The 16,354-nt window shown below is 33.9% G+C and overlaps 1 protein-coding gene across 1 annotated transcript in view; it reads right to left on the bottom strand.

Annotated features, from left to right (window-relative positions):
• The window catches only part of DOK6 (docking protein 6), a 446,729-nt gene that overhangs the window by 307,537 nt on the left and 122,838 nt on the right, over positions 1-16,354 (bottom strand). The gene's annotated exons all lie outside the window — the stretch shown is intronic.

Below are 16,354 nucleotides of genomic sequence, written 5' to 3'. Positions count from 1 at the left end.
ATCATAAAACATAAATCAACTCATAATTGCATTGAAAACTCTGGAATGATGTCCTACAAGAGCATTTAACCATTATATGGTATATTAATGGAAAATCTCCAGCACTAATATGCAACACAATACAGGTGTATACAAATTTCCTATGATTGGAGGCAACAGGGAACAGGGAGGTAGGATGAGGATGAGTATGGGCAATTAAAAGCTTAATTAAATAAAGACCTCAGGAACAGGTTTGGGTGAATCCTGACTTCCAACTGACCAATCCCAGCATTGTACTCTGGTTGAACTGGCAGGAACTACTCTACAAATAATCTGAGAGACCCAGTGAAAGATCAGAACCAATAAAAAATAAGGAAGGGACCCTGGGCTCTGGGTGACATCAGGCTGCTGGAGTAGAGAAGAGGTCTCCAGATCCAGCTAGGACCTCATGTACCCTAAAGAAAGCCTATCCAGGCCTATAGATGAGCAGAACGCAAAGGTGAAAAAGTGTAAAGGAAGCTAGTGCTGGACATAACAAAGATGATTTTATGTATAAATACATGTATGGCACTTTAATATAATATATATGTATGTTTACATAGCTAAATAAATGTATGTTACATAAAATTTATTCATAATTTATATAAATAGCATCCCATACATAGACATGACATTAATTTTTATGTGTCAGCTTGAAGGGAGTTTTGGTTGAGATTAACATGTGAATTAGTGAATTCTGAGGAAAGGGTTGCTCCTCCTGGTGCAGATGGGCCTCATGCCTGAGTCGAACAGAAAAACCAGCCTCCCAAGCAAGAGGAAATTCTCTGGCAGACAGCCTGAGCCTTCATCTGCACAGTCAGCTCTCCCAGGTCTCCAGTCTGCAAGCCTACACTGCAACTTTGGGTTTCCACACGCCATAATTGCATGAGCCCAGTTTCTTATAATAAATCTCTCTATATATCTATACATGAGCAGATATGGAGCAGATATATATCTATATAGAAATTTAGATATATAGAAATTTAAATATATTAGATATACAGATATACATATTTATATAGCTATTTAGATAATAGATACATCTATATCTTTAGAGCAATATATCTATATATTTATATATCTAGATATAGATATATAGCTATCTATACATCTAGATATATAGCTATCTATACATCTATATAGATATATAGCTATATCTATGAGCAGATGTATAGCAGATATATATCTATATAGATATAGATAATAAATCTCTATATCTATATCTAGATTATATATACTAAATTAATAGTATATATAATACTAACATATATATACTAAATAGTATATTATATATAGATATAGCTATATAGAGATTTATCATAAGGAATTGGCTAATGCAATTGCAGTATATAGATATACAGATATATATATAGAGATGTTCAAATTTCAATTGCCATCTTTGTTTTGATAGTGTATGGTTATTTACTAAGTGTGAAATGTACTGATATTTTGTTGACAGTTGAACAACATAGATTTGAAATGCATGGGTGCACTTAACGTGGGAAGTTTTTCAATAACTACAGTTAGCCCTCCCTATTGCGGGTTCTGTATCTTCTCTCTCTTCATATATATACATAGATTTTTAATATAGAGATATAATATGAAATATATATAATAAAAAGGGTTAGATATGCATATTATATATATAGTGAGGTAGTATAATGTCAGAGACATATATAATATTAAAATATGGTTGACGCTTGAACAATATAAATTTAAATATGTTGTTCAAGGGTCAACGATATTTTAATATTATATATAGTATTATATGTTCAAACATAGTTTTGGACATATAAATATAATGTGAGACTCCGTGGAAGACAGTATATATATGTGTGTGTGTGTGTGTGTGTGTGTGTGTGTGTGTGTGTGCGGGCGCGCGCACACGCGCGCACGTGCATATATGTATATAGACACATGCACACAGACACTTCACTGCTTCTGTTTCTCTGGAGAACCCTAGTATAATATATACATATATAATTTACACATAAATATAAACTAATTCAATAAACATAAATAAGTTTCAATAAACCAGATAAGTATGATAGTAAATGTTAATATATTAAGAATAATGAATAGATGATTAATAAAATAATAAAATAACTATAATAAATATAAATAATCAAGGATGGGAACTATAAAAAAAACTTCGACAAGTTTGTCTGTCCTGCAACAGACAGACATCAAGGAAGGGAAAACTATTTGGGCAAACACACACACACACACACTTTTACAAAAGGTTCACCTCCTTAACATATAAGGTGTTTCTATAGAGCAAGTATAAGAAAACAAGCAGAGAAATCCAAAGAAATACAGGCAAAAATTTGATATGCCAGTTATTAGAAGAAAAAACATGACTACTGAATATATAAAGTGGTACATATCTACGTTAACAAATAATGAACCACAAATGAAAATAAAATAATGTTTGGCCAAACATACTGGCAACACATGAAAGAAAAGATCATCCATGTATTCCAACTTTTCCCACTGCCTGGTAGAAAGTTCTCAATAATGTTTTCTAGCAGGGTAGCAAATCTGCCCTCCATATGGTCAAGTGTGCTCTTTACTCTCCACGGTTTTCTTTAGGCTTTCTCCCTTCCCAGCTCTTTGTAAGAATGACACAGCTCTTTTCATTTCATTAATCTTCAAAGAACTGATTTTGTTTTTTAATGAACAATCCTCCATTTTGGTTTTGTTGGTTGTCCTGTTGTATTCCTTCCTGCTTTTTAAACATTAATTATTTCCATATTTTTCTACCCTGACTTGTCTTATTAATAAACACTTATTTGTATATACAAATAAATAAATGATTTTTAAAAGTTCAGAAAAGTAAAAAATTATAATAGGGAATACACCTGATACCACATGCTTGGGACTTTTTATTTTACCTTATATTTGTACTCTTTTCCAAAACTAAATATTACACAAATGGTTGAAAACTCCTTTATATCCACCATTTATTTTCCCTTTTCTCAACCAAAAAGAGTCACTATCCTAAAAGGTCATCTGCATCTTACAAAGCAAAGACTAACATTTCTACTAGAATTTTGTACTGGTTTTATATTTTAAATTTTGAAATAGTATAAAACATGATGTATAAAATTTAATTCTAACTTCCAGTTATAAGACTGAGCTTTCTTCATGTTGATATGAATTATTAAACATATTTTAGTTTCAAATCTATTATGAGGTAGATGTGTTGAAAATAGTTTTCCCTATTCTGTAGCTTGACTTTTCACTTTTTTAGAATTTAATTTTTTAAGCAGAAGATTTAATTTTACTTTAGCAAAATATATAAATTATTTCTTCTTTGGTTGAATTTCTTACTTCTAACTGCTTAAGAGGAATGCTTCTTATCTTTAAGTAGTTACTGAGATATTTGAACTCTACGATCTCATTTTATTTTTTCTTTCCCTTTTCAATATATTTTACTCTTTTCTGGCTTTGTAAGGGAATAAAAAAATGTGTTAGATTGCCTCTTTTTCCCTCAGCAGCCTCTGAAACCTTTCTCATTGCATACAAATATCCATTTTAGTTGACAAATGCGTTTGGTCACTCACACAGAGCTCTCTTTCTTTCTTTTCATTTTCACCACTAAATCTAATAGAATCTCACTTTAAAAAATACTGTTCTAGTAACTTCCTAGCTAGTCCTGCCTTCAAATTTGTTTTACTTCAATCCAATTTACAAACTATTGTCATATTAAATACCCTAACACACAGATGTGGTCATATATTTCTTTGGATCAAAAAACAAAAATAAGAAAACAACGGAACTTTCAATACTTTACCATTTCCCATTGCTTATAAAAGAAATTTTGAATTCTAAAGCTTATCCTTCAAGAACCATCATGAACTAACCCCAAAATCACGTGGAACATTTGTCTCTTTCTCCATTAAATCCTCTCCTCAAATTGAACAGGTTTAATCATCATTACCCCTTGAATATATTTGCTTCCATTATTTTTTTATCTGAAATTCCCTTATTTTAAATATGTACATGCTTTATAATGTTTTCCCTTATCATTTGTTCTTTGTTGTCTTTGAAATTAATCTCATCCACAAAAGAACATAATTAGGCTACATTATTATCATTTTGTTTCACAAGAAGAAATCAAGGTGCAGAAATACTTTTTTAAAAGGTAGTAATGGAGATAAAGGAATCAAGCTCTGACAATCTAGCTTCAGAGCTTGGAGTCAGAATTACAAAATTATACCCCCTCATGTGTTATGCACTGGAGTCTTAAGCAATATATTAATGTATTGATTTAAAAGCTGGGAAAACCTACAACACCAGGGAAAACAAGTTGGCTTTCTTCAGGAATGAAAGCCTGAACTTGGGGGAAAAAAGAATGCAAAAACCAAAGAGGTGTAGTTGAAATGAGAGATTGTATATGCTTGTCGGTTTCTCTCATCCTTGTTTCTTTGTGAAGTCACCTTTGTGTGGGAAAGATCTTCTCTCTTTACCTTTCCTCATACTTACCCCATCTCACTTGTTCTCGGTTCACCTGCCTCACAGTGAAGTGTATCCAAACTTCCTTTAAAAAGTCCTCAAATTGGAAACCAGTCATGAGGAAGAATCATCCATTTATTCTGGCACACTGAAAATTTCAGCACAACTGCAACTTTTCATGTCTGAAAGCCCAAGTGACAGCCGACACAGAAAAAGTAAATTGAAAGGAGTGTAAACAAACAAAAAGGGCTTGCAACTTACTTTCCTCCTTCTAAGACCTTGGGAACCTAAAGCCAGTGCGGAGTCTGTTTGGGATTAAACCAATGAACAACTCTCTACTTCATGTACTTAGTTATCAATAGATTTTTGCTCCAAAGCAGACCTTTTTGAAAATACCCCTTTGAACAAGCTTTCCATCCTTTCATTTGAAGAAGACAAATTGACTGCAATAATAAGTATGTTTTAAAATCAAGAGTAAAAGAAATGTCAAGATCTAAACTAAATGATGTTTGAGACCATTGTACCTTGCAGCCTTAGGAACTAATCCACACTGGGTGGATGAAAGGAAGCTTTCACCTCATTGCATGAACAAGTCACGAAAGCTTCACAGGCTCAAAAGCCCATGGAAGAAAGCTTCAAGAATGATTAATTTCAAATGTACAAAGTTCCCCTGAAATGAAACGTCTTAGGCAAGCATTTTTACTCAGAAAAAAAAAAAAAATCAATCTCTGAAATTGCAAAAAGTACAAGGTATTTCTTTCCTACTTTGTATTTTTATTGTTTTCACAAATTTAACTTTAGCTGTTGTTTAAAATGTAGTAGCTTTTTGTGTAGAGCTACATAGCTGGACTTGGGGTTCTATATTTGTTTCAATGTTATTTTAATTTTGTGGTTTAAACTAACTTTTTCTCTTGGGTCAACGTTTTGGTCATCATTTTCATATGGTAGCAACAACCACCTTGACTTTCAGTAATAATAACTAGCATCTTAATTTCTTCTGTTTCCCACCATTGTAAAGTGACTTACAAACATTAACATCGTTTAAGCCACACCAAAATCCAGCAAGGCAAGCAATATCATTATTCCTGCTTACAAAATGGGACATTCAGGCCGAAAAGTGAAGTAATTTAAACTTTAGCATAATACTAAATTATTGTTATAGTTTGATAAGTTGGTTTCCTATTTCTGCCTTCTCTTTTCTCCAAACTATTTTGTACACCACAATAAAAACAACCATACTAATGCTTTTGTAATTTCATGGCACCTTTGAGGGCTTCCAGTTGTCTAGCAGGTAAATTCTAACTGCCTAAATCCCACACACAAGGCCATCCACACCATCTTCATTTTGCCTTTGTGGACTAACTTCCACTTCTTTTTATTCAAACTCAGCTCTAGGGACTCACAATACTCGTCAACTCCCTTTCTTTTTAAGATTGTTTTATTTTTATTTATTTATTTATTTTGAGACAGAGTCTGGAGTGCAGGAGCACAGTCTGCAACCTTTCTTAGTGCTTCCTGGGTATCCTGGTATCTGGCCATATTGATTACTTTTTCCTGTCTTTACAAGTTTTCAAGGAAGGAATTGTTTGGCAGATCAAGCTTTCCTGTTCATGTTTTCCTATGCCCTATTTTCCCCAAACATGGCCATTATCATACTCTTCTGATTTTGTAAATCAGCATACAGAAGTTTCATTTCTCCTGTTAGAGTGCACAGTTGTTGAAGGTAAAACTTTGTATGTCAAACAGTTTCTGGCACAATGTATTCCCTTCATGGCTCAGTATATATTTGTGGGAGGCTAAACTCATGCCTTTGATTCATAAAGAACCAGTATCAATTGTTTCAAACCTGGACATATGAAATATAAACCATAACACTTTCATACCTATTTCCAATAAAGTATCTGTTATACATGATTAGACACTATTGGGTTTTATAAATATATAATAATGTACTCAGTCTTTGTGGATAATATATATACATCATCAATGCACAGACCCCACCCACTGCTGCTTCCTTGCATTAAGGCTTCAATTTCCCCATCATTAGCAAGTAGATATTTCTACTTAGGAATTACTCTAGAGCATGAGAGAAAATTACAGTAGTCTGCAATTTTAGTGCCTTAACTTATAATTCAAATTATACAGAAAACACATATTGACAATGGGGAAACATCATACTTATATTTGGGTGAAATAAAACTCATGCTTGCCTTCAAAGAAGCAAACAGTTTGGGTAAAGAAAAGAGCAAATAAACACACTAGTAGGTAAGTTCAGAAAAGTATTATGATATGTGTTTTATATACTACAATATGTGCTAGCAGGATAACATACACTCTTTTCTTCCTCCCCCACTCAAATGAGTGCAAGAATTAGCATTTAACTTAATGGTGAATTTCTGTCAATGAGGATAACAACAAAGATTCTCTTTAACAGAACTATGACTTGTGTGGTAGTAGAACTGTTAACCAATGCAATTACAAAAGAGAAGGAAATGAGAGACAGAAATATTAGGAAGAGCTAAAATAATTTGACGTGAAAGGCTTATATATTTAAAAACCCAATAGAATCAACTGGAATCTAGAACAAAGCATAAAGTAATTAATTTCACTAAGATAGGAGTTAATAAAATCAATTATCAAAAGTCTACAATCTTGAATACACAAACCATAATCACTGAAGTAGTAGGATGGAAGAAGAAACTTCATTTATAATGGCCATATAAATGTTAAGAAGTCTAGAAATACACTTAAGAAAATGTTAAAACCCACAAAAGAATTATTAGAAGATATTTCTGGAGGAAACAGGTTATGATTTAATGCAAAGATCTACCAAGATTGTGGACAAAAGCTAAATTCTCTCATATTAGTTAAATTTTGAATGTAATAAACATTAAACCACTCCCTCTGGAACTAGATACATTATTTAACTTATGGTAAAATAAGAAATACCTAGTAAAACTCAGAAAAATAAATACACAGTGGGGGAGACCAAACATACATTAAAACATAATGCCCCAATGATTAAAACAGTGTAGCAATGGCACATGAGTAATCAGAAAAGAAAATCTAGAAAGAGGATATGATGATAAAGGTGGCATCTCAAATCAATGCAGGAAGGATAATGAACACTGATACGGTTAGGTTCTGTGCCCCCATCCAAATCTCACCTTGAACTGTAATCCCCAAATGTTGAGAACAGGCCCTGAGGGGGAGGTGACTGGATCTTGGGGACAGTTTCCCCCATGCTGTTCTCAGGAGATCTGATGGTTTTATAAGTGTTTGACAGTTCCTCCAACAAGCACATTCTTTCTCTCTCCTGCCACCTTGTGAAGATGGTGCCTTGCTTCCCCTTCTGCCATGATTGTACATTTCCTGAGGCCTCCCCAGCCATGCAGAGCTGTGTCAATTATACCTATTTCCTTTGTAAATTACCCAGTTTCAGTTATTTATTTATAGTAGCGAGGGAACAGAATACAAACATTTTTTTTTGAAAAATACATGTGACTTTGAACCATCGTTCCCACATTCTAAAATTTATATCTTAGATACATCTGCATTCATAATAGTGTTGTGTGCATAAGTTACTATTGTAGAATTGTTCATAGAGCAAAACCTGCAAAATAAAATTAGCCATTAATAATGAAACTTGTTAAATGAATGCTGGTATATGCACTTACTGGAATAAGAAATCTTTCTATATACTGACATGAAAATCTATCCAGGATACATATGTATATGCTGGAGAATATACATATATATCCTGGACTCCCTGTGCCTGTAGTTCTACTTGGGAGACCAAGGCTGGAGGATGACTATATGTGGAAAAAAAAAAAGCCCCTTTTGTATGAGAAGGAAAAATAATTAAAAATGTATAGTCATATTTTTTTGACCTTCATAAAGAAACTCTAGAACTACACAAAATGACCTTAAAAAAGAGTTTACACTACAGGATTCAGGGACAGAATCTACCAAAATGAAAGGAGGAGAAAACTTTTCAATTCACAAATTACTAGTGATTTGCCTACCTGATAGTTAATACTAAATTTAATGAATGACAGATTAAATGCTTGACAGAAGTATTTGAGGTGATTTTTAAAAAATTTATATTGACAACCATTGAAGAATTTATAATCATGTTTGTATTTTAGAATGGTTAATTCTGGCAGTGTAGTGTAGTTTGATAAAAAAAAAAAAAGCCTAAGGCAGGGATATCACTTAGTTAAGCAAAGGGTTTTTGTTTATTTGTTTGTTTGTTTGTTTGTTTTGACATGGAGTTTTGCTCTTGCTACTCAGGCTGGAGTGCAATGGCGAGATCTCGGCTCACCGCAACCTCGGCCTCCTGGGTTCAGGCAATTCTCCTGCCTCAGCCTCCTGAGTAGCTGGGACCACAGGCACACGCCACCATGCCCAGCTAATTTTTTTTGTATTTTTAGTAGAGACGGGGCTTCACCATGTTGACCAGGATGGTCTCGATCTCTTGACCTTGTGATCCACCCACCTCAGCCTCCCAAAGTGCTAGGATTATAGGCGTGAGCCACTGCGCCCTGCACTAACCAGTTTTAACAGCTGATACTCATTACATGATTTCTGGTTATGTTTGAGAGAGCATATCCAAGCATTCTGTCCTCAATTCTCACATGCACTCTGTGAAAGCTACTCCTATTGTTTCCAGGTTAGAGATGAAGAAACGGAGAGCAACTGAGACTTAAACCATCCAATAGCCTACAAGGGTCAAGGGCAGTATTTGCAGGAGAGGTTGGGGAGGAAAATGGGACAGAAGAAGAAAGGAGGAGGAGGAAGGCTGACATCTAAAGGGTAATGAAGAGATGGAATTCTGAGGAAGACAATCAGAGGGGTGATTAGAGTAACCAGGGAGGAAATATCCTGGTGATGAAGAGAGTAGGAATAGAAAGGTTGGTGTAGCAGAGAGAAATAGAGGCCGAGGACGGTGGCTCATGCCTGCAATGATGGCACTTAGCGAGGCCTGAACAGGCAGATTGCTTGAGCCCAAGAGTTGGAGGCCAGCCTGGGCAATACAGTGAGACTCCCATCTCTACCAAAAATACAAAAGTTAGCTGGTAGTGGTGGTGGATGCCTGCATTCCCAGCTACTTTGGAGGCTGAGGTGGAAGATTGCTTGAGCCCAGGGGGTCAAGGCTGCAATGAGCTGTGTTCACGTCACTGCACTCCAGCCTGGGTGAGAGAGCAAGACCCTGTCTCAGAAAAAAAAAGGAGAAATCGATCATCTACAGCACCCAAACTTAAATTATTCCTATTGGGAACAAATATTAACAATGAATAGCATGCTTTAAATAAAGACACTAAAATTAGACCTCAAGTGGTTTCCCTAGTATTCAAAAATACTACAGGGCTTGCTCTAAGACTTATTTTTCTTCTCATTCTTTCATATTTATCTTTCATGTAAGTTCTCATATTTCAGAATAACATTTCTATTCTTAAAATGCAGTTGTTCTGACCAAGGAGATAGATACATGAGAAAAGAACCTATTTACCATAGATTTCAATAAAATAATGATAGTCCTGTAACTTTACAATATTTTTTGCATGTCACAATCATAAAGCATCAAATTGAACATGACGGTTTTATTTTAAATCTCTTCTTGGATACAAGTCCTTTTAAAAAATCCTTCATCATTTTTCCAGAAAAAACAGCAATACTAAAAGCTTTTCAAGGAAGCCATATTTCTGTTACATCTTGGACATGTTGGACTGCTATGCCAATATACTTTTAAGAATAGTGTTATAAAAATCATATAAAAACAGAGAGAATGTCCACAAAAGAGATTTTATTGGAATTTTGGCCATGTAGCTATTGATGATACCTCTGAAATATACCTGCTAGGCAAAGATCATAAATGATTTCTTTTTTTTTTTTTGAGACGGAGTTTCACTCTTGTTACCCAGGCTGGAGTGCAATGCCGTGATCTCGGCTCACCGCAACCTCCACCTCCTGGGTTCAGGCAATTCTGATCATAAATAATTTCTTATTCAAAACCTTAAAATTGGAACTGAAGTAGAAGTTTGCAGATTTGTGTAAAATTCACCTACTTATCTAGAAACAAAAAATTAATCCAACTCTTGTCAATATGTCTTTCTCATAATAAGTGCTTAATAATTCATTTAGTGTATAGATTCCCACATGCAATTCAATCAGTTAAATAAATGTACATGATAATTAATATGTGCCACTGTACTAGGCACTGGGGAATATGAGAATGAAAAGATTCTAACTTGAAGAAACTGGCAGTCTGGTGGGGCAGACCAGCATACAAATAAATAATTCCAACTCACTGAAGAAAGGGCCACGATAATGATATTTTCGGGGTAAACTGAGACAAAGAGAAGCGCCTGATACAGCCTGTGGAAAAACACCTGAATGAAGGAACCCTACTTAAGAGAAAGGAAGACATGAGTGAGAGTGAGTTAATCAGGCGACATCAGAGCCAGAAGGCAGAAGTGAGCCCAAGGTTCAAAAATCTTTATTAAATCAAGTGGAATTTTCCTTGTGGGTAATTTATGTCTTACTTGAATAGAGTTTAAAACTTCTGCATCGGCTAGGCGAGGTGGCTCACACCTATAATCCCAGTACCTTGGGAGGCTGAGGTGGGAAGATTGCTTGAGGCCAGAAGTTTCAGACCACCCCAGTCAACATAGCAAGACCCTGTCTCTATTTTATAAAATAATAATAATAATGACAATAATAAATCATCTGTCTTATATGTTGATGTGAACATTATTGTGTCTGCATGATAATTTTGATTAATTTAATTCAAGATATATTCAGTTGAGCCCTTTTTCTTTCAATCACTAACCAGCTACATGATATTGGCCAGTTTCCTGAACAACTTGGATTTTCTAATTCTCTTGGAAAATGAAGGAGGTGAACTAAGTTGCTGTTAAAAGTTCCAGAAATGCCAGATATAGGTGATGGGGAGAAAGGTAGCAAACCACATTGCCATGTGTGTACCTATGCAACAATCTTGCATGTTCTTCACATGTACCCCAAAACCTAAAACGCAATAAAATATATGTTAAAGAAAGTTGTGATATATTGTGGATATATCAATATATATGACCACACAGGATATATCTCTTTTATTGTTTAAACTTAATAATTGAAAATACTTATGTAATGATTTTTTATTAAAGTGATGATGTTTAGACTAAGAATAAAAATTCAAACATATAAACGTTTGGAGAAGACAGACATTCACAAAAATTTCACCAGCCAGAAATAACCACAATTATTAAAACAACCAAAATTCTTTACATGTTCTTTGTTTATGTACATGAGTACATCAATAGTCAGAATTAGTTTTATAAAGGTAACATATATTTAGTGAAAACTATACTTGATAAGTACAAAACATTCCCTTTTACTTTTTAGTTTTAACAATATATGTTTAGCAATTTATATTTAGTCCTATTTTTGCATATCAAATTCTACAGTATTTGCCTTGCATTCCTCTCATACTAAATTATCTATTACTGAATGTAATACTTACCAAGTCATTTTTACCATAGATTCTCTTATTTCTGAGGTAATTATAGATGTTTCAGTGAAACTTGCTTTTACTGCCACATTATTTGTTTCAAGAAGGGCTTGTAGGTGTAGTCCTTTGAGTTCTTTCTTATATCTTTGAACATAACCATCTGCTTTCTTTCTCCTCAGGAACTATTTGGCTGGATTAAATTTCTTCACAAATGCTTGATTCTACGGGACCTTGTAGACGGTGTGCTAATTATGTGGACATCGAATCTGGCACTAGTCTCTTCCCTATGTCTCTCCATTTACTTTTTTGGCAGAATTTTCTATTTCATAATTGGTTTTCAAGAGTTCTTTGTAGCTATTATAATTACTAAGATCTTTCATTTTTAGGAAGTTATACCTGTTACATTGGTATTTGGATAATAATTTGGTCATGTATGACTTTTTTTTGATAACATCTCCTATCACTCAGAACTCTGTAGATATTTATTATGTTCTGAAATCCACAGTTTCATAATGAAATTTGGGACTCCTATAAATCATTCTGCTCTAAGTAATTTTCGTTTCTGTTTGGAAACCTGAAAAACTTTAGATATTTATATTTTAACAGCCTCAGTAAAATATTTAACAATAAAATATTAGAACTAATACTCTTAAAAATCAGAAACAGGCCGGGCGCAGTGGCTCACGCCTGTAATCCCAGCACTTTGGGAGGCTGAAGTGGGCGGATCATGAGGTCAGGAGATCGAGACCATCCTAGCCAACATGGTGAAACCCCATCACTACTAAAAAATACAAAAATTAGCTACAGGGCATGGTGGCACATGCCTGTAGTCCCAGCTACATGGGAGGCTGAGGTAGGAGAATTGCTTGAACCTGGGAGGCGGAGGTTGCAGTGAACTGAGATCCTGCCACTGCACTCCGGCCTGGCTCCTGGCAACAGAGAGAGACTGTCTCAAAAAAAAAAGAAAAAAAAATCAGAAAGATGATAATGTCCATTATCACATATATACATGAATCACATATATATGAATCATATATACATATGAATTTCTTATATATAAATCTCATATGCATATGAATTTCATATATATGAATCACACATATATATGAATCACATATATATATATATATGTATATATATATTCAACTGTGGAAATTCATAGCAAGTTTATTAACCAAGAAAAAAATTAAAATATATAGTGGTAGAAAAGAGTTTTTTAAAAACCCCTAACCATAATTATTTATGAAAATTATATTGCCTACATAAAAGTGAATCCATAGCAAATTATTAGAATTATAGAGATTTCAGCAAGTTAGCCATAAGATAAATATACAGAAATCAATTGCTTTTCTGTCCACCAGTAACAGATACAGAAAATGTAAGCTTTACAATGACAGTAAAAGTTAAAATATAAAACTTGGAAATAAATCTAAGAAAAGCTATTAAGACTATTATGGAGAAAAATACAAATTTTTTGAACAACATTAAAATTCTAAGGAAATGAGGAGATATATGCACAACATACAGTGATTCACATTCATTCCCCTCATACTAATCTATAAATGCCATTTTAACCAAAACCCTTACAAGATATATGTGCAACTTTACAAAGCTAAAATCACAGAAGATGCTAAAGAATGAGGGTGCACTGAGACGAAGGGAAGCATGTTGAGATCGCCTGAGGAGAACAGCCTAAATTACGAAACTCTGCTTAAGGGAGGAGAAGACAGGAGTGAGACTTAGTTCACCAGGCAATATCAGAGCCAGAAAGCAGAAGTGAGCCTAAGGTTCAAAAGTCTTTAGAAAATCAAGGTGGAATGTTCCTTATGAATGACTTATGTCTTATATAATTTATCCAAGATGATCATAGCAGATGCTAAAGAAGAATGAGGAAGTTTTGCCTATGGTATGACGCCTTATAATGAAAGTATAGGAATTAAGAATGTGTTGTTTTGATGCAAAGGTAGATACAGGAACAAGCGGAAACATTATGGAGCTCCTCTACTGGCATGCTCATATGTGGAGTGCTTATACATGACAGAGCTGGGATCTTAAATGGAGTCAGGGACCACTCAGTAAATGGGACCGAGAAAATTGGCTATTCATATGGAAAAAAAAGAGTAAGTTTTACTCCAACCTCACACCATACAAAGAATCAGTTCCCAGCATAAATATTGTATACGTGAATAAAAAAATTAAAAAAATAGAAGCAAATATAGAATAATAAGTGTGTTACATTGGGCTTGAGAAGGAATTCTTAGATGGAAAACAGTTATATATGTAAAATATATACATGTACATACAGAAGACTCCCATATAGCAAATGCATACATAATTGTGAAGTTGTCAGCTTCTAAAATATTCAGTTAGCACTTTCATGCAATTGCAATTTCATAACTCTAAATTCATGTATAAGATTAATCATAGTAACTTGATAAATTATAGAACAATATTATTTTATAGAATAGATCCCATATCTATGAGACATATATAGCATAGTCAAAGACACCTGCATTAAAACTGCCACGTAATAGCGATGGGACTACAGGCAAGTTACTAGCCTTCTATTTAGCAGACTAAAAATCAGATTTTAAAAAAGAGCTTCCAAGAGTTGTTGAAATGATTTCATGAGCTAATACCTGTAATGTATTTTTGTGCCAGTGCCTGAGACAAAATTTGTAGTCCAAAACGGTTAATATTATTGTCTGAAAGTACTGGAGGTCATGTAGGCATGCATATCTAACTTTTGCCTTTATTTCTCTCTCTCTCTCTCTTTTTCTCTCTCTCAAGACAATGAATTGGAAAAACTTTACTTTAGAGAATAAAAATAAAGTAAACAAGTGGAGCATCTGATATAACTAGGAAGTTCTGCTATTTAAAATCCAATGTAATGATTCTATCAAAGAATAAAAATCAAATCATTTAAAGATTATAAAAAGGGGGATAATTTCGTAGATGTTCAAACCAAGGGGGAAATAACAAAAAAGGAAAATAAAACAGTCTATTAAAACTGTAAACTTACAACTTTAGAATTCATTATAACTTAAGTGCATAAGTTTTCTACTAGATACTGAAATAAAAGTAACTGTCCATATTTTATAGATTATAATCTAAGCTCCCCATATTACTCACTTAAATAAAACAATTACTAGAGGTTCCTTTCCTGAAGTTGTCAGATTAATACTTGTATTTGCATAATATGAATCATTACATTTTTGTACTTTTCAGTGAGATAATGCCTAGTACCTTCTTTTTATTTATTTTGACTGAACAGAAAAATCTGTTGGCATAACATTAGACATGACTTATTCTGTACTATAGAAGACATGACAAACCACACTAAAAATAATTTTGGGGAGGATAATGGGAACATAATTGAAAGGCTGAAAAAGGAGAAAAATTGTCAGAACTAATTTTGAGTTAATACTGGAGTTACATTATGAGTGAGCAATATTATACATAAATTAAGATTTAACATATGTAGTTTACAATTTGAAATAAATGTGAAGCAGTTTCCATATAATGAAAAGAACTGTTTTGTTTCAGTAATTAATCATTTTTTTCTGGAGCTGCAAAAGATGTTGGGTTAGCATACTACCTACATGTGATATTTTTTTAAGAAGATACTTCACTGATATTCCTTCTTATTTCTTTTAAAGTATCACAAATTGTCATCTTTCAAAATGATTATATCTGTTTGTTCCCAAAAGAACAGACATTGAAATTGATGGTCTTCCATAAAGCTTTTCTTTGAGAAAACAATGTTTACTCTGACAAACCTTTATCCACCACTGAAATTGCATTTCTAAAGCAGTTTTATGTCTATAAATATCTTTTTCTTTTTCAGATGGTCTCACTTTGTCACCCAGGTTAGAGTACAGTGGCATGATCATGGCTCACTGCAGCCTCTACCTTCCAGGCTCAAGCAATTTTTCCATGTTAGCCTCCTGAGGAGCTGGAATCACAGGTGAGGACCGCCATGCCAAGCTGATTTTTAAATTTTTTTTATAGAGACCGAATCTCCCTATGTTGTCCAGGCTGGTTTTTAACTTCCGGCCTCGAGTGATCCTCCTGCTTTGGCCTCCCAAAGTGCTGGGATTACCAGTAAGAGCCACCATACCTGCCTTCCGTAAGCATCTTAATACTACTGTAGTGAATATTACCTGAAAGAAAAATACTACCTAAGTTACTTAGAAAACCGTTACCTAACTTGTTCAATTAGGTCTCTGAAGGGGTAAGTACATTACGACCAGCAAATTGGCAGGGAAAATTTCTACTTTCACTTTTTTATAAAATAAGAAAATACCCCTTCTTTCATTAAAATATATTATAAAGAATCGCAAAAGTAGAAAGTCTTACTATGTA

This window comes from Callithrix jacchus, chromosome 13, assembly GCF_049354715.1.
Source record: "Callithrix jacchus isolate 240 chromosome 13, calJac240_pri, whole genome shotgun sequence".
Classification (NCBI taxonomy): Eukaryota; Metazoa; Chordata; class Mammalia; order Primates; family Cebidae; genus Callithrix; species Callithrix jacchus.
The sequence above is the reverse complement of the archived record's forward strand: the minus strand, read 5'-3'. Positions and strand labels throughout refer to the sequence as shown.